Here is an 18,557-nt window from a genome sequence, read left to right on the forward strand (position 1 = left end):
ACCCACATGTCAATCCAGTTAAGACCTCAGCCATTCTCCACTCTCTTCAGCGTGACTGCCCCAGCCTTTTTCAACCTCCATTACCTTCATCCATCCTCCAGATGTTTTTCAATAAATCCTTTCCAAACTATTTCCCCTGACTCAGTGTTTGCCTTCAGGTCTACTAAAATAAATGTAACATTCATGCTTTTATTTCTATCAGGATTGACTTCTGCAATGGTCTTGGGCTCTTCCTAAAGACCATCAAAAAGCTTCAGCTTATTCAAAATTCAGTTCATAAAGAAATGGGCAACTCACACATTTTCTAATAGCCACCACAATATAAAATTGTTTATTATAAAATGTGGAGAAATATATTACATATTTGGTTCAGGTTGTCATTATATAATTAAGTGAAAATGTATTACATTTTGTCAAGTCATTACATAATATTTGTTACAGGGCCTCCTACAAACCCACAGACTGTAGCTTTAGCCTGTTTTTTCTTTTTTTTTTTAAAAATCAAATAGCCAAAATAATTGTGTGTGTGTGCGAAATATGAACCAATGAATGCAGAGGAACATACTATGCACCAATTGCACCAGGACACATTCCTCGTAGGTGTAAAAACCTACTTAACAATAAACATAATTCTGATTCTGATATCTCCATGTAGCCTGGTGGCGAGGACGGTCTAGAGGAGGACAAAAACATTAATGTCAACCCAGTAGCAGCAGCCACACCTTGTTTAGCTGTCCCACCTCAGACAAACACACAAGAGGACTTAATGATCGGCAGGACACTGAGGCAGAAGAGAACAACAGCCCTGTGACAACAAACTGTTCAACTGCCTCACCCTCTCCATCTCAATTTGAGTCCTACACCACGAGGAGTGGGTGGGTGGATGGCAGAGATCCAGTGGCAGGTAGACTAACGCTACTAGTTTAGCAGTTTATCTCTTTTACCTATCTATTTCAACCATTCTTTTAGATAACTATTTCAAAAATTCAGGTCAGGCCAGGAATAGGCCTAAGTGATTAAGGGGGCTGTGTTTTCATAAATTAAAATTCATTGATTTAGCGACACCATACCATAAGTATGTCCACTAAAAGTGCCTGTGTATGCCACTGACAGGCTCATTGTTATTATAAATGTAAACAATATAATGGAAAGGATCCTTATTCGGAACTTTAATTGTATATTATTCACACATTGATGTAGTCCTCAATGTGTGAATATGTGATTTTAATTTGAGGTGTATAGGTTACTCTTGTTTCCAAGGTGTTGTGTTGATACAATGATAAGTAGTTGACATTGGTTGTTTTTGGAAAACATTAGGTTTTTGTATTGCATAAAATCCTGTATCATAGGAAATACAGGTTACATTTGCTGTAGGTCTGCCTATGCAAAGCAGTACGAACTGATTACTGAATCATGGAACTGTATTAGTGGAGGTGGGGCAGTGCGTAATCTGTATGCACTGATATTGTTGCGAACCTGGAAATGTTGTGCACCCCAAAGTTTGAAATGTACGTCTAGAAGTGTTTAATTTAATAGTGTATAATTCTGCTAATACATTGGAACGGGATTTTACAATGAAGAGAGCTCAATGTCATTGGTGTGAATGTTGACGTAAAATTTCTTCGAATTTCTTCAGTTTCTCTTGCGTTTTTTTCTGCACAGTTTCAGTCAATTTAGAAGTTTTAGAAGATGCTGAATTGATTGGATTGGACAGAAAATGTGTAGTGATATTTACTTAGAAAAACCTAGGTAACAATCTCCACACAGAAATTCGAAATTTCACAGAGGATATTTCAAGTGACCTTTTACTTATGTTTAAGAATAGTCTCTATTACAACTTCTCAAGTAAACTTTACTAGCTATTTTCTGTCTTTGTCATTACATTTTACTGAGTCACCGAATTTTAAAAAGTTAGGAGACAGTGGCATGATGATGTATTTACCAAAATGATATTTGGAGTGCAAACGGTTAACTTCCATTAACCAAGTACACTTGCTTTTGTCAGGTTATACAGTCAATACATTACTTTAGATTAGATAGATATTTTATTCATCCCGAAGGGGAAGTTCACAGTTTCCAGCAGTATCCACGGACTGATAATAATAACAATAACAATAATAACAACAACAACAGGAGGCAAAATGCATAAGAACCAATAAATAAAATAAAATAAAATAAAACAAATAGCAAAATAACGAGCATTGGGTAAGTGTCCTAAGGTGCATGGTCATATCCAGTGCTTTAAAGGTTGTAAAGTTTGATACAGGACAGACATATTGGAGGACAGAGTTTTTCGGTTTTCCTCCCCTGGGTGGAGTTGAAGAGCCTCATGGCGTGGCGGAGGAATGATCTCCTTAGTCTTTCAGTGGAGCAGGACAGTGACAGCAGCCTGTCGCTGAAGCTGCTCCTCTGCCTGTAGATGGTGCTGTGCAGTGGATTAATATAATATAATATGTAATGCAATATGTGGGCTGGCTGTGGCTCAGAGGCAGAGCAGGTCGTTCCTTAATCGGAAGGTTGTGGGTTCGATCCCCGGCATCCCTGAGCAAGATGTTGAACCCCAAATTGCTCCTGATGCTGTGCATCAGTGTGTGAGTGTGTATGAATGTTAGTTTCTGTTAGGTGGGCGTTGCCATCACTGAGTGAATGTGGCACATAGTGTAAAAGCGCTTTGAGTGGTCAGAAGACTAGAAAGGTGCTATACAAGTACAGCTTCGTTTACCATTTAATATTTTAAGTAAAAGCACTGAAATAGTAATTCTTTGTAGAATTAAATTATAAAAAAGGTGAAAAGATAAAAGATAATTTGTATCCATGTCAATTTAAATGGTTAGAAATTGTAGGATATTTATGAACACAATTATCCAAATGATGCAGAACATTTAATTCACAGACATAACACTCTAAGGACACTCACTGTTTCCCTGCATATTATTGAATTTCTTCAACTTGCTATTCAGTTTTCGAGCAAGACATGCCTCTATAGGTGCCCTGTGGCTTGGCCCTCAGGGAATAGATTTAGCCACAGTTATCCAGTATTGTCATAGAACATGACGACCCAAATTTACAATGGTTGAGATGGACGAGAGGCCCAGGCAATAACAGGCATACACTACTTATAGAGCCACATCCACCATACAGAGGAAGCCGCAGTCTCCTTGGGGGACAATAGACACGATAAGGGAACAAGATGCCCTGGCGACAGTAAATGCACACTTTGTTTTAACACTTTTTTCCTCCGCATTCTGAAGCCTCACTTGAATACTTTATATTTATCAACAGTGAAACTGACAACTCAATCCAGTTACAAAAGCAGAGCTAAAACCAAAACAAAAACTGTGTTTCTTTAGCATAAAAATATGTTTTGTGACATGAAAAACCAGTCCAGTGAAAAAACTGCAGATAAAACCACTAAAACTTTTTTTATTGTTTTGTTTTTACCAAAAGAAGCTCTTTCATTAGTTTACAGTCTAAATTAACTGAAAACTCAGTCCTGTTAAAAAAAAACCTGTTTTCAGGTAAAAGAAGTTGTTTTGTGACAATACCATCTGAGTAAACTAAAAACCCAGTCAAGTTAAGAAGCTAGAGCTAAAACAACTAAACCTAGGTTTGGTTTGAGTTTCTTGTATAATTTAGCTGAGGGATATAAAATGTACTAAGGATGAGTCCTTGCTGCAGTGGCCAGGCTTTCAACTCCGACCTGTGTTGCTCTGCTGCGTGGCATGTCCAGTCTCTTCACACTTTTCCTCTCCATCTCTCAAGCTGTCTTGTCTGACAAAGGGAAAAATCAGTCTTTTTCAGTGAAATATGCACTTTTCAAAATAAATTAAAAAAGCTAATTGCAAACAGTCTCATCTTGGAACACAAGACTGCACCGGGAACAGATTCAATGAACACAAATTGTGTAGCCCCTGTACAAAAGTATGAAAAGGTTTTAACATTTTTATTTTTGTACATTATTGTTCTCTAATGTGACATTTTAGTTGCATAACAGCTGCTGTTAAATGCCAAAACACGTCAAATTTGACCTGAACAGTATGTGAAAGAACAACGGCAGGAGTGAAATACTCCTACATCCAGTTCATACCTTCAAACCTTCAAGCCTCCTATTTGGTTTACTGTTAAATCCATGCTCATTGATGGTTTGTTACATGGATTCTGATTTGTTGATTGTTACATGCATCCTGATTGGTTGATTGTTGAATCCATCCTGATTGTTAAATACTTCCTGATTTGCTGAATGTTAAAAGCCTCCTCATTGGCTGTTTGTTATATAGATGCTAATTGGCTGAATGTTAAATCTGTCGTGATTGGCAGATTGTTACATACTTCCTAATTTGCTTATTGTAACATGCATACCGATTGGCTGATTATTACATGCATCTTGATTGGTTGATTATTACATTCATCCAGATTGACTTAATCTTAAATCCATCGTCATTGGCTTTTATTTACATGATACTGCACTGTAAAACCTAACAGTAAAAGCTTGTTAAAGAAAATGGGTTATGTTACCTCAAAATTTAAAAAAAGCTATTTCACCACTAATTTTCTGAGTTATTAGTACTGATTTGTAATTTAAAGTATACAGTGATCATCCACTTTAAATCATTTTAGTCATTGTGCTCAAATAATTTGACGGTAATCCCTGTGTCTGACGTCTGACATCACGCACGTGCGTACGTGCTTCTTCACTAAGGCCGTGGAAAAGTCCGCCATGTTTGCTGCTTGCATTGGATGAGAAACTTGTAATTTGTAAACAAGTTAGTTAACTAGATACATTTTGAAGTGAAAGCAGAAAAGGAGATATTTTTTCTTGATAAATTCGCCGTGGGACAGCGAGTGAAGATATTTTAGGTGAAACGTTCTGTGACATGCAGCATTTCTCTCAACCTGCTCAGCTCACTTTCTCTGCTGTGCTGCTGACCACTCTGACCATATTGATGTTGTCAATGAGTGCGCTAATCTGGTGAGTAACCTATTGATTTAACGTTAGCACCATATTTACCAGCTGCAACAGCGACGGCTGGTATTGTTTAATGTTTATTATTTGCTGCATTAAATACATTTATCTTCATGCATTTGAAAAGTGAATGTGATATGAGCTAGCTTAATTTGTTATACTGCTTCATTACACATGAAAAGCGATTAAAAAGTGGAAGCCAGTGTAGTAAACGTTAACGTCATATTATTTTTCATCTTAAAGTGGAAAGTTTGTGTGTGTTGAACTTCTCTAGTAAATATAAAACAAAAAGGCGGTCCGCGACCGCGTTCATCGGCATGCATGTTTGAGTAATGTTAGTAGTTTGCATAACGACGCTGAAGTTGAATCCGTGTATCATTCGTTCTTTTCATATTCAATTGAGATTCCAAAACCGGAAAATGAAAAAACGGTTTGTTATTTCCTTAATTGTTTATGAATCTGATACCAAAAAACAAATAACGGTTTATTTTTTGTACTTTCGATTTATTGCTCAGATCAAACATAGGAAATTAAATAACGGGCCACGGATCGATTTCGATTTTGATATTTAATGTTTTCGCTTTGTGTGAACCGGAAGTTATTGTCTTCTTCGTGTGTTGCACTTGGAAGTTTGCAGCAGTTTCGCAAACCCTGAAAAAAGTCAATCCTGCAGTGATTGTACTCTGTATTTAAGGACTTATTGTACTCTGTATTTAAGGACTTATTGTACTCTGTATTTAAGGACTTATTAAGGACTTATTAAGGACTTATTTGAAACTGGCAAGACACATGTAGAGATTTCTACTCGGCTGCAGCAGATGGAGATCCAGTGATGTTCTGACAGTCACCGTTTAGTTCCTCTGAACAATCACAATCAGACACTTTAATAATCCCAGGGGGAATTACTTTCGTTACATGCTCCATATGAATTAGACATAAATATATTAAGAATATACATATAATATAATATAAAGTCACACAGTGTAAAGTGGTCGCAGGCTTCCTCTTCAGCAGAGGCTCATAGCAGATGTTGGGTTTGCAGAGGGATGTACGACAACGATGATGTCGTGCAGGATCTCTCTCGGTAGATGATATGGAGTCCAACGGCAGCTGTTCGCTCCCGGTACAACCCCGGTCCGCCCGGACGGTGTGGAAGCGACAGATACGGTCCGGTCCGTAATGTCCCTGTGCAGCCCTGTCTCAGTGACACACATCAGACTCCCGGTACGGTGCGGGGCTGCGCGTTAATGCCGTCAGTTCGTACATTCCGTTGCTAGGAGACCGCACATCACCATAACAACAGAGGGGAGACTCTGCTTCAATCTTCTCTTTCTCCATAAACCCGTCCCGTCTCCACCCTCCTCTCTTCCCCCCGACGTTACTTCCCTCCTCTTCATCCCCGGTGTGTTTCCTCCAGAGTTCAGCTGGTAGATCAGCTGTTCTGTCCACCGTACCGACCGGCATTAGATCAGCTGTTCTGTCCACCGTACCGACCGGCATTAGATCAGCTGTTCTTTGGAGTAAACAACGGCAGCTGTCCCGGTGGAAGCGACATTAAAACACGAAAATGAACACAAAAACTCTCTCAAACAACCTCGTTAGAGAGGACAGGACTTCAGAGAGTGAAAAAATAAGAACGAACAAAAAGAGAATAAAAGTTAAGAAGTTAGAAAGCAGACTGGAGTAACAGGCAGCATGCAGCTTTTCGCCCACGCGCCAGGAAGATGAAGATGAAGATGAATGAAAAGATGAAACTCTCCATCATTGATCCTCAGTTTTGAAGACTAACGTTAGTTAAACTGAAGAAGTGAATCAAGCTAACGAGACAATAACTTCCGGTTCACACAAAGCGAAAACATTAAATATCAAAATCGAAATCGATCCGTGGCCCGTTATTTCATTTCCTATGTTTGATCTGAGCAATAAATCGAAAGTACAAAAAATGAACCGTTATTTGTTTTTTGGTATCAGATTCATAAACAATTAAGGAAATAACAAACCGTTTTTTCATTTTCCGGTTTTGGAATCTCAATTGAATATGAAAAGAACGAATGATACACGGATTAAGTTGGCTTCCGATTCGCCAGCCTCCGATTCGGCACTTAAGGGGAAAGTTAAGGGGAAATTAACTTATTGTGCAGTGCGACTGTTTGTCCACTGATTGTCTGTTTTTTGTGACACTTCTTGATGTGAAAACGTTTTAGACATTTTAGGTAAGACATCAGCTTTGCCTGACACCTACGATTGTATCTGTGAAACTTTTATTATATTTGTGAAAATGCTAAAGGGAGATTTCACCGTTTTTGTTTTACACCAAGACCTCATTAGACCAGGTCCAGATCAAAAACCACTGCACCTAGACCTCTCAAATCTGGACTGGATTGATGTACAGACCCTGAAGGTTCATAAAAACACAGTCTCTGATTTGTGAAACCTTTATTCTATTTGTGAAAATGCATTAAAGACACATTTCACACTTTTTTCAGCATATAGACCGCATTAGACCAGGTCCAGATCCAAGACCACTGCACCTAGACCTCTCAAATCTGGACTGGATTGATGTACAGACCCTGAAGGTTCATAAAAACACAGTTTCTGATTTGTGAAACCTTTATTCTATTTGTGAAAATGCATTAAAGACACATTTCACACTTTTTTCAGCATATAGACCGCATTAGACCAGGTCCAGATCCAAGACCACTGTACCTAGACCTCTCAAATCTGGACTGGATTGATGTACAGACCCTGTAGATTCATAAAAACACAGTCTCTGATTTGTGAAACCTTTATTCTATTTGTGAAAATGCATTAAAGACACATTTCACACTTTTTTCAGCACAGAGACCACTTTGGACAAGGTCCAGATCCAAAACCACTGCACCTAGAACGCTCAAATCTTTTTACATGGAGAAGTTGTTGAAAAGGCACAGAGTCAGTAAAAAAGTCCGCAATTTTCGTTCTTTTAAGTTTTCATGGCCTCACCTCTGTTTTTGTAACATTGTGTCAAGGTGCCTCTTTGTTTTCTGCTTCTCTGCTTTCCTTTGCAGGTTCCAGGTCGTGGGTCGTCATCTTAATATTTTTAAACTATGGACAATCGGGTAGGGTCAGTATCATGTCTGTAGGTAGGTAGTTGGTCAGGTGATGAGGAAAGGGAGGAACACAAAGAGGACAACTGGTGGCTGGGAGAACAAGAACAGGGTCTGAAATGATGGCAGATGTTAGTAAAGCCAACAAACTATTTTAAAAGGTCTACAGGTCAGACTCAAGATCTTAACCTTGGTACCTGAGGTCCTACGGGGTTAGATACTAGAGACACCAAAATAAATGTATTTAAAATAAAAATAGTTTGTGGTCTATATGCTGAAAAAAGTGTGAAATGTGTCTTTAATGCATTTTCACAAATAGAATAAAGGTTTCACAAATCAGAGACTGTGTTTTTATGAACCTTCAGGGTCTGTACATCAATCCAGTCCAGATTTGAGAGGTCTAGGTGCAGTGGTTTTTGATCTGGACCTGGTCTAATGAGGTCTTGGTGTAAAACAAAAACGGTGAAATCTCCCTTTAGCATTTTCACAAATATAATAAAAGTTTCACAGATACAATCGTAGGTGTCAGGCAAAGCTGATGTCTTACCTAAAATGTCTAAAACGTTTTCACATCAAGAAGTGTCACAAAAAACAGACAATCAGTGGACAAACAGTCGCACTGCACAATAAGTTAATTTCCCCTTAACTTTCCCCTTAAGTGCCGAATCGGAGGCTGGCGAATCGGAAGCCAACTTCAGCGTCGTGTTTGCATAAAGGTCTTAACTTACATTAACCTTAATTTTATGTGATAACATTGTACTGTAGCGTGTGTTCTGCGTTTGTGTGACATAAGGCAAGTTAACTATTAACCTCTTAAGTTATCTCTCTTCTAAACCTGGAGTGTAGTTGCGTTCTGTTTATATATTTTTTTAGTGATATAAGGACTGTTTTTATTGTTGCTATGGATAAGTAAGGACTTTATTCTGTCACAGAGATTAAATGCCAATCAGCCTGTTTAAATGGTTTGAAATTTAATTTAGCAAAGCTTGTATCATGCACAGAGGCATCAGCAAGACATGCATTAGCTGTCTGCTCACTATTGGTCACATTTCTGTGTTGCTCATCACCTTTGAACCTTTCAGTGTGAACGTAAACTCTACAGTATAAAGTAAAAAAAGAAGAGAGTTTTAGGGTGTCTTAGGTTTGTAGTGTGGGATATGAGACAGCACCATATTTCACACAATGCCTCTAATGTTAGGTATGTTTGTGTTAAATGCTTTCCAGATATTTTACATGGTGTTTTTGTGAAAACGTTGCAAGCTGTAGCTAACTTTTCAATCTTCTTTCTCCTTTCTCTTAAGGCTGAAACTGAAGCAACTGGCTGATATACAGAGTCTTCAATCTGGTATGTTGATTTTGAACAATAAGCTTTAAAAGACATTTATTGTACATAGGTACTAAAATGTAAATTAATGTTCAGTGCACAGCATTGACATTGATCTAAAACCTGACTTGTGGGTGGGATTTTGGGGAAATATTCTTTAGTTTTCCAATGGCGTGGAGGTGCAAATTTTGTGCTGCTCCTGTCTTTGATAAAAGGGCACAGTTGCTTGAACACTTTCATTTGCATCATAGCAATATTTCCTCAGTCAGCCCATTGCCTTGTCTCTATGATGACTGTATCTGCACATTTCAGTCAGTAAATGCATTGAAAATTCACTTAACACGGTCACATACTCAGACAGTTGTGCCCAGTGAAAGTCAGATGGGATGTGTGTCATTCATCTGTCCTGTGGGTGGATTCAAGCAACCGTTTAATGATAAAAGTCTTGTCATTTAAGGACACATTTAAAACAACACAAGATGGTGGATTGTCCATTCAAAAATTGTCACTACCGTACTAATGTGTATTCCTCTTTCAATGCCCATAAAAGTAAGAATCATCCTGACTGTGATGTCTCAGATTTTAAGAATGAGATTCTTTTGACCGAAATTGACAGCCAACCAATGCAAAGTCAAGTTGAATCTGATGAGGGTGGTCCCTCACAGAATTCTCCTGAGCTGGATGCTCCTGAGTGTAATCCTAATCCTAGTCTAGAGATGACACTGGTGAATTGCAAGCTCAATTGAGAAACTATTTGGCTGCTTTGTTCTTGAAAATGCACATTGTTCTTCATGTATCAGAGATGGCTATACAGGATATAGTTGAAAACATGGCACAAATATTCTCTTTGTCCAAACCTCTTGTAAGAGACTCTGTGATCAGGGTTTTTCAGGAGCATGAAGATTCTATCAGTGATGTCCTTCTTCATGAAATAGTGGAAGCTATCATGAAAAGTAATGTTTTTGTCAGTGCTACATCAGAAGGTGCAGAGCTGTCAACTGCAAAGCGAAGGAAAACATTTGTGAGGAGTAACTACCCTTTGGTAATGCCAGTGCAATATACTGTAGATTCCAGTGGACACACAGCTGTGTATGTTCCAATACTACAGATTCTTCAAACAATGTTTAAAAATACTGATCTTCTTGACAAGATTCAAGAAGCCAAACCACCTAGGGGTGGGCGATATGGGCGAAAAATAATATCTCGTTATCTTTTGGGATTTTGGCGATAACGATAATCAGTCGATATCCTTTAAATGTGATTGGAATTGTCTGAGTTCGGGCTTGTGTCCACCAAACGTGTTTTTAGCGCTGAGAGCTCAAAAACTCATTTTCCGAGCGCCCAGCGGGGTTAAAGGTTGAACAGATTTCAACTGGAAGCGTTCTGAGCGCTAAAAAACGTCTCTGCTGACATCTTTTTACCGCCAGAGAGGTAGACCCACGTCTCAGCACTAAATCATCTGAAGTACCGGTAGCTTCAGGGACCGGAGGTGTTTGCGTTTTCTCTCTACCATCACAACGCGCTGCTAAACTGTTGCAAGGAGGATGCCAGCGAGAGGTCACGTGATCACATCATGTGATCACGTAGGCCCACTAGTCATGTGACTGAATCCTGCCATGCTGTAGAGAGCGCTGCTGCTCCGTGTATTAATGGATGTGAGTAGTTTACGTGAGCGTTTCAATATTTTTGGCGAAGTAATTTAAATACTCGATAATGGAAATTTGCACATCGTGAAAACAACAATGACGATATTATCGCAAACGATATATATCGCCCACCTCTATCGCCACCTGGAATGTACATGTCCCATGAAGATGGAACATATTTCAAAGAGAATCAGTTATTGTCAGATACAGGAGAGCTGAAATTGTCACTGATTTTGTACGTGGATGACATTGAAATAGCTAATCCTTTAGGCACAGCTAGAAAGATCCACAAGCTTTGTGCAGTATACTGGTTGCTTGCCAATATACCCAGTAAGTATAGGTCGAGCCTGCATGTCATACAGCTAGCTCTGCTATGCAAAGTACCTGATCTGCAGAGTTGTGGTTACCAAAGTGTTATTTCACCCTTTCACACTCTTGAGCGGGATGGCATTTTCATTGAAACTGTTGGTCAGTGTGTCAGAGGCACTGTGTTGTGTGTTGCAGCTGATAATTTGGCTGGCCATGGTCTTGCAGACTTTGTGCAGTGTTTCCGAGCACACTATGTCTGCAGATTCTGTTGCTGTAGTACAGACCAGATACAGGCCAGTGAAGTTTCTGAAGCAGAGTTTAGCATGAGAACAAGGGCCTGCCATGATCTTCATGTGTAGAATGTGCAAGGAGAAAATGCAACTCACTTTGGTGTTACAGGTGAGTGTGCTCTCAGCAAGACATTGCAGCATTTTCATCCCATTACTGGTTTCCCACCTGACATACTTCATGACCTGTTTGAGGGTATTGTGCCAGTTGAGCTGGCCTTGTGCATCTGTGAGATGATTCGTCTTAAGTATTTCACTCATGAATATCTAAACACAAACATTCGCACATGTCCATATCAGCACTTTGATAGGCTTGATAAACCACAACCAATCCCAAAGAATTTTGCAACCAAACTAAGCATTGGTGGGAATGGGCATGAAAATTCCACATTGCTGAGGTTATTACCACTAATGGTATGAAGTAAAGTCCCTGAAGGAGAAGTATGGGCCATATTGATGGCCCTTAAAGAAAATCGTGCAGCTGGTGTTGTGTCCATCTTTCACAGAGGAATCCATCCAGTACATGCAGACTAAAATAAGTGATCACAGACAGGGTCGTCAAGCGGTGTTTCCAGGCTTTAAACTCCGACCCAAGCATCATTATGTTCAGCACTACCCTGACAACAACTGACAAAGCGTTTTGGGCCTCTTGTTCACCTATGGACCATGAGGTTCGAGGGAAAACATCGTTTTTTCAAAAGGGTGATACATAACACACACAATTTCAAGACTGTCTTGAAAACTCTCGCTACCAGGCATCAGCACATGATGGCGTATCACTTCAGTGCGCCATTATTTTTCAGACCCCACACACAAGCCTCGAGTGTCACCTCTGTCCAAGTTGCCACACTGCCTCAAGTGGCAAAAGACTTCATAGAGACAGAGACAGATAGCCAAAACATATACAGTACATCAAAGGTCTCCATAGATGGCACAGAGTATGCAAATGGAATGTTTGTTTCTGCAGGCCAGACTGGAGGACTTCCACAATTCTGCAGGATTGAGCAGATACTGCTTGTGAATAACTCTGTTTCCTTTCTTTGCAGGAAGTACGAGTGCTGGTACAGTGAACATTTAAGGTCATTTGAGCTGAGATCCTTAGACAACGTCTCTGTGCATCAACTGTCGGAGTTAAATGACGCAGTAAGTCTCACAGCATACAATATCGATGGGCATTTAATGCTGACACAAAAAAGATTTATTTTGATCGGAGATTTACAGGATTAAAATGTTTTTATAAGTGGGGTCCTGTACAGTGTCATGGAGCAGTGTGGAGAAAATGAACACTGGTGTAATGTCACAATCAAAATGCCTTTAGTGACACTGCCCTCTATGCCAAGCCTAGATAGATTAACTGAAAATCTACTTGAGGTTAATGATACTTAATCCAAATCAATGATGTTTTTAATTCAAAACTGAAAATTTGCTGGAAATTGCCTGAATTTGTTTTGAACAAATCCTGATTGCGTGTTGCCAAACTGAATGTTCCTCATTAATCCATCTCTCTCTTCTCTTCTTTTTAATAATAGGAAATGGCAGCTCAAAATTTCCTACTTCATGTCCATACCTCCATGGACATTGTCCGGAAGATGACTTTATCTTCACGTCCAGAATCTGTGGATGAGCTAAAAACAATGCTTAAAGAAAGTTTTAATCTAGACTTTGACTTTAGCTTATCATACCAAGTTCCAGACTTTGACGGGCAGTTATGTTCCCTTGTAGACATTGAGGAGCTTCCACAGAAGGCTGTACTAAAAGTTCTACGGTCTGAGAGTGATACCAGTTCAGTAGCATCAGATGACACAATAATATTGCCCCATGCCATGACTCCAGACAGGGCTGAGACATGGCCTGATGTTTTTCCAGTGCCCACTTTTTCCTACGAGGTAGAATTTATACTTGGTGAGGGAAATGTTACATATGAGAGAACAGGGAAAACTGTTAAGTTATCTAGGGGACAAAAGCATGACATCCTTGTGACCCTTGCAGCCAAAATGCATAGCTTCAAAGCATACCCTAATGATAAGGAAGTTTCAGTGATAGCAGAAGCACTTGTCACTAAACATCCTTGTCTAAAAGAGCCAGGATCTCAGACAGGATGGTAGGTTGGAAAAATAGTCTGAAGTTTAAGATGGGTAACTATCGGACTAAGTTGAGTCGGGCAGTATTTCATGAGGTAGCTGTAAATTCTGGGAAGAGGAGTAGAAATAATCCACAAAAACAAGCTCCCCACCCTAACATCAAAAGACCAAAGAGGGCAAAAGTGAATTTCCTCCCTAATTTCCCAAGAGGTGAGGATGGTGCAAGCCTTGAGCGATTGAGACTCCAAATGTTAGATGAAGTTAGGATACGCGACAAAAACCAACTGATTGCAAAGTTGATGCAGACCACCTTTGCCCTGCGGCGCAACAAGGTCATCAATGAAGACCTCCCTGTTGGAGAGATCCTGGAACGCTGGCCTGCCCTTAAAATAGAGTCACAGGTGAAAATATTTTACTTAGTACACCTATTTGAGCAGATGTATAAAATGTAGTCATTTTTGGTGTCTGTCAGTGATAACTTTAAAAGGTTTTCTGAGATTTACATTAAACTTGGCATATGATTTGATAGTGTAAGAATCTGCATGTTTTTACCACAATCTTACACAGTACAAAGTCAGGGTTTTGCCATTACTACTCAATAATGAAAGCATGTTTCATTGCTGTTTATGTCTCTAATTTTCTACAGGGCTACATATACAATACACTCTGACCTAAACAGTCATTTTATGTTTGTGCAGATTTGTGCCGAGTTTCACAGAATCACAAACATCCACCTAAAGAACCACTTCTATGCGGAGTTGGACCGACATGCCCCGTCTTCAGAGTTTGTTCAGGAAGAAATCTGCACGTGCAGGGAAAGTAGCCGAAGTTCTGGATCAGCTCTTTAACACTTATGACCTCCAGGTGGGTTGGGTCTGCTTCTTGGTACCCCAGATTGAATAAGCTATATCCAAAAGATGCTGAAAGAGTGACTTGTCAGAAGACAAATAATTAATCACATTCCATAAATGTAATTTCTGAACAGTAAAACATTATTATTAAACTTTATAATCTTCATGAAGGTATGATTTGTAAAAGGACTGTATTAGCTAGGTGTACCTAATAAACTGGCAATTGAATATATACAGTATATTAAAAGTATCATCTCACTACACTGAAAATACATATGGGGTACACTAGAGTTTATTTTCTACTTAACACCGATACTACACTTGACAATGAAAGTTCTCCCTTAAGTGTGTATTTCAGTGTATTTTTGTTTATCTTTTTTAGCACCCTAATCTCTTCTTGTGATATATCGTATTGTGTGCCTATGCTGTTTAGCATCCAAAGTGAAGTAATAATATGTTCTCACACTCAAGGAACAAGTTGATGTCCATGTCAGACGTGCTGCTGTCCTCCGTGCTCTCCCTGCATATCTGCATGAGGATGACTCTGGGTTTCAGAGAAGCAATGGGATGTAAGTCAGCTTATTAATTGTTTAGAATTTATGTGACAGTTGATCATAGAAAGCATAAATCATTGTTTTTTTTTAACATTTACAGAGTTACATTGTTTTAGTTATTTAACACAGGAAGAACATTCTCTTAATTTAAACTTAAATAAAAATTATAAATGAATGAACTGTCTTTGTGTCATCAGAGCTTGACTGTGTCACTGGGGAATAAGTCAAACTTGTGTCTCTTCTGCTGCTCAGATTCAGGTTCTAGTTGTAAGTTTTGAATATAACCTATATAATTAATATAATAAGGTTTATGTTGTTTTAGTAGGGTATAGAATGGATGCAAAACGAGCCACATATACATATTCATAATCATATTCAACAAGTGCTGAATCTATCTCCTACTTCAACACTTCAAGTGTCGAATATGATGCCCACTTATGGATGTCTTAGAAATTAAGCTCCTCAGGTTTCAAAGTAAAAAAAATGAGCTCCCCTAATGTTATGAATGAGGGAGAGCTTTCTTTATGTAGTATCGGTGTATCAAGTGTAGTATCGGTGTTAAGTAGAAAATAAACTCTAGTGTGCCCCATATGTATTTTCAGTGTAGTGAGGGGAGATGATGCTGTTAATATACTGTATGTATTCAATTGCCAGTTTATTAGGTACACCTGGCTAAAACTGATTGTCTAAAACAGTCCTTTAACAAATCCTGCCATCATGAAGGTTATAATGTTTAATGTTTTACTGTTCAGAAATTACATTAATGGAATGTGATTAATTGTTTGTGAAGGTCTTTTTTTTCTGACAAGTTGCTCTTTCAGCATCTTTTGGATATAGTTTATTCAATCTGGTGTAACAGTTCCCTGTTATTGTCTTCAGGTGGCACAGTCTGATGAACCAAACATCGACGACATACCGGTTGGGCTCCTCTTGATCAGTGCCAATTCAACAGATGCCACGTTCTTCTGCCCAGAGAGGATTGCGATTGTGCTTGAGGGTAACATAGTTATCGAATGCACCACATTGGCTGACGCATTTGTCATGCTTTTTGCACTGATTTATGCCTTGCACCTAAGTTACCCAAAAGGCTTGGCCAATACATTTGACTTTACCCAGAAAGTCTTGATGGGCCTGGAAGATAGGAAGTTGAGGCCCAGGGTGTTGAGCCTTAAAAATGACATTTTGGCAGTGGAGTAATTTCACTGTATAAACAAACAAAGCTAGCTGACAGTTGTTTGACCGTCAGCTCCTTTAGGGACAGTTGCTCCTTTACTTGAAACTTTTCAAATGCACACGCACTACTGTCTTTTGGGCATACCATAGAACTATGAAAGGATTTATTATTTTTTTTAAGCATCTTATAGTAAAGTTTGATAGTGTTTGTACTGTATGGATGTATGGAAAACATTTTGCCATACTGTTTATACTGCAGTACCCATTTCTTAGGTAATTCAAAGTGTATTAGGTCTTTATGGGGCAGTTGGTAAATCAATGGGCAGAACTGTTTATGGAAATCTTCGATTTTAGCGTGAATGTGATGAAGTACCTTGAATTTGTAAGGTATTTAATTGGCTGAATCAACCAACCACAGACTTTCCCATCTGGTTACTTTATCCATAAAAAGTTTCTTAATTGATTTTCCATAAAAATGACTATCAAGACATATATATTGATAAAAGGACATGCCGTGCATTTGTCCACTCATAGAAGTGATGGTTTAAAAACACTCTATTCCGGCCATTTCCTTAGGCCCTTGCACTATTTTTAAAAATACTGTTATTTCTATTTCTGATGTCACTGTTTGACTTTTGACTGTTTGATGAATACGATTGTGATTAGGGTTCTGTGATGTAGTGTATACTGTGAAAAGTGTCAACCACCAGATATTTTGCCTTTATGCTTATAATGAGTCAAAATGCTTCAATATCTACATTTATTTGGCCATTATGTGTAATGTGCCGAATGGTTTATGGTGATTTTATTTTATTATGATTTTGGCATCAATGTGATGCTGTGCCTAGTCAGGTATTTAATTTACAGATTAACCAAATGCATACACATTTAAAAAACACTGTCACACTATATATCATCACAATGAAAGGTTGCATTTTATTCATATTGTCCACTTCAAGAGGTGATAATTCCTCAGGCCATTTCCCAAGGCTCTTGCACTGTTTTTAAAGTGTTTGTTTCCATTCGCCAAACATTTTTTATAGTTAATGTTTGGTTTATGTTATATGGTTATTCAATAAAAGAGTGACTTCATTTAATCTGGCTGTTAACGTTTTTTTTATGTTTAGGCTACTCAAAATATGTGAAAGTATTTTAAGTTCAAGCTACTTAATACAATTTATGTAATCTGTTTCAAAAAATAATTTAAGTATGCTAACTTGCAATTTGAGTTGAAATCAAGCAGTTTTTAATTATAGGGGAGTTTGTATAGCTTCGTTGAACTTAAAAAAGTTAAGTAACTTTAAAGTGGAAAAATTATTTACTGAGAATTTATATATTTTATGTTAAAGGTAATAAAAATATTTAAGTTAGCTATACTTGATTTTTATTTGTGCTATGATAACAAAAATACCTAGTAAAAAGTACTTAATCAGAAATGTTTCTTTAATTTAAAAAATTATGTGTCACTTATTTAGTTAATGTCAATTAAAATTTTCGATGTAATCTGTTTCAACTATTTTGTTGAGTTGTATTAACTTATCGGGTTTTACAGTGTGATTGGCTGAATGGTGAAAGCCTCCTGATTGGCTGAATGTTAAATCCATCCAAATTGGCTGTTTGTTATATGGATCCTGATTGGCTCATTGCTACATGCATCCTGTTTTGCTGATTGTTAAATCCATCCTGATTGGCTGATTGTTAAGTTCACCTGATTGGCTAATTTGTACATGCGTCCTGAATGGCTGAATGTTAAATCCATCCTGATTGATTTATTGTTACATGCATCCTGTTTCGCTGATTGTTAAATCCATCCTGATTGGCTGATTGTTAAGTTCACCTGATTGGCTAATTTGTTCATGCGTCCTTATTGGCTGAATGTTAAATCCATCCTGATTGATTTATTGTTACATGCATCCTGTTTCGCTGATTGTTAAATCCATCCTGATTGGCTGATTTTTACATGCATCCTGATTGCCTGAATTTTAAAAGCCAACTGATTGGCTGAATGTTAAATACATCCTGATTGGTTGGTTGTTGGATGCATCCTGATTGCCTGAATTTTAAAAGCGTCACGATTGACTGAATGTTAAATACATCCTGATTGGTTGGTTGTTACATGCGTCGTGATTGGCTGAATGTTAAATCCATCCTCATTGGCTGTTTGTTACATAGATTAGTGTGGAGGTGGGTGTGGTTTGCACTCAGCTGCAGGAGAGAGAGGTGTGGGGAAGGCTTGTGAGAGCAGCACCAGGTGAGTTGATTACCTCAGCTGCTAATCGTTGC

General features: G+C 38.4%; 1 long non-coding RNA gene across 8 annotated transcripts; it reads left to right on the top strand.

Moving 5' to 3' along the window:
* Window positions 1-4,371: 4,371 nt before the first annotated feature.
* LOC127370387 (uncharacterized) lies at window positions 4,372-17,371 on the top strand. Of its 8 annotated transcripts, none has more exons than XR_007886213.1 (8): window positions 4,372-4,969; window positions 8,011-8,066; window positions 9,351-9,394; window positions 12,662-12,758; window positions 13,145-14,097; window positions 14,395-14,560; window positions 15,019-15,116; window positions 15,981-17,371. It is a non-coding gene; the product is annotated as an uncharacterized LOC127370387 (long non-coding RNA). The 8 variants fall into 8 exon arrangements; XR_007886214.1 differs by having other exon boundaries at window positions 8,011-8,061; XR_007886211.1 differs by lacking the exon at window positions 4,372-4,969 and adding an exon at window positions 7,234-7,539 and having other exon boundaries at window positions 7,715-8,066.
* Window positions 17,372-18,557: the final 1,186 nt, after the last annotated feature.

This window comes from Dicentrarchus labrax, unplaced genomic scaffold (assembly GCF_905237075.1).
Source record: "Dicentrarchus labrax unplaced genomic scaffold, dlabrax2021, whole genome shotgun sequence".
In the NCBI taxonomy this organism is placed as follows: Eukaryota; Metazoa; Chordata; class Actinopteri; family Moronidae; genus Dicentrarchus; species Dicentrarchus labrax.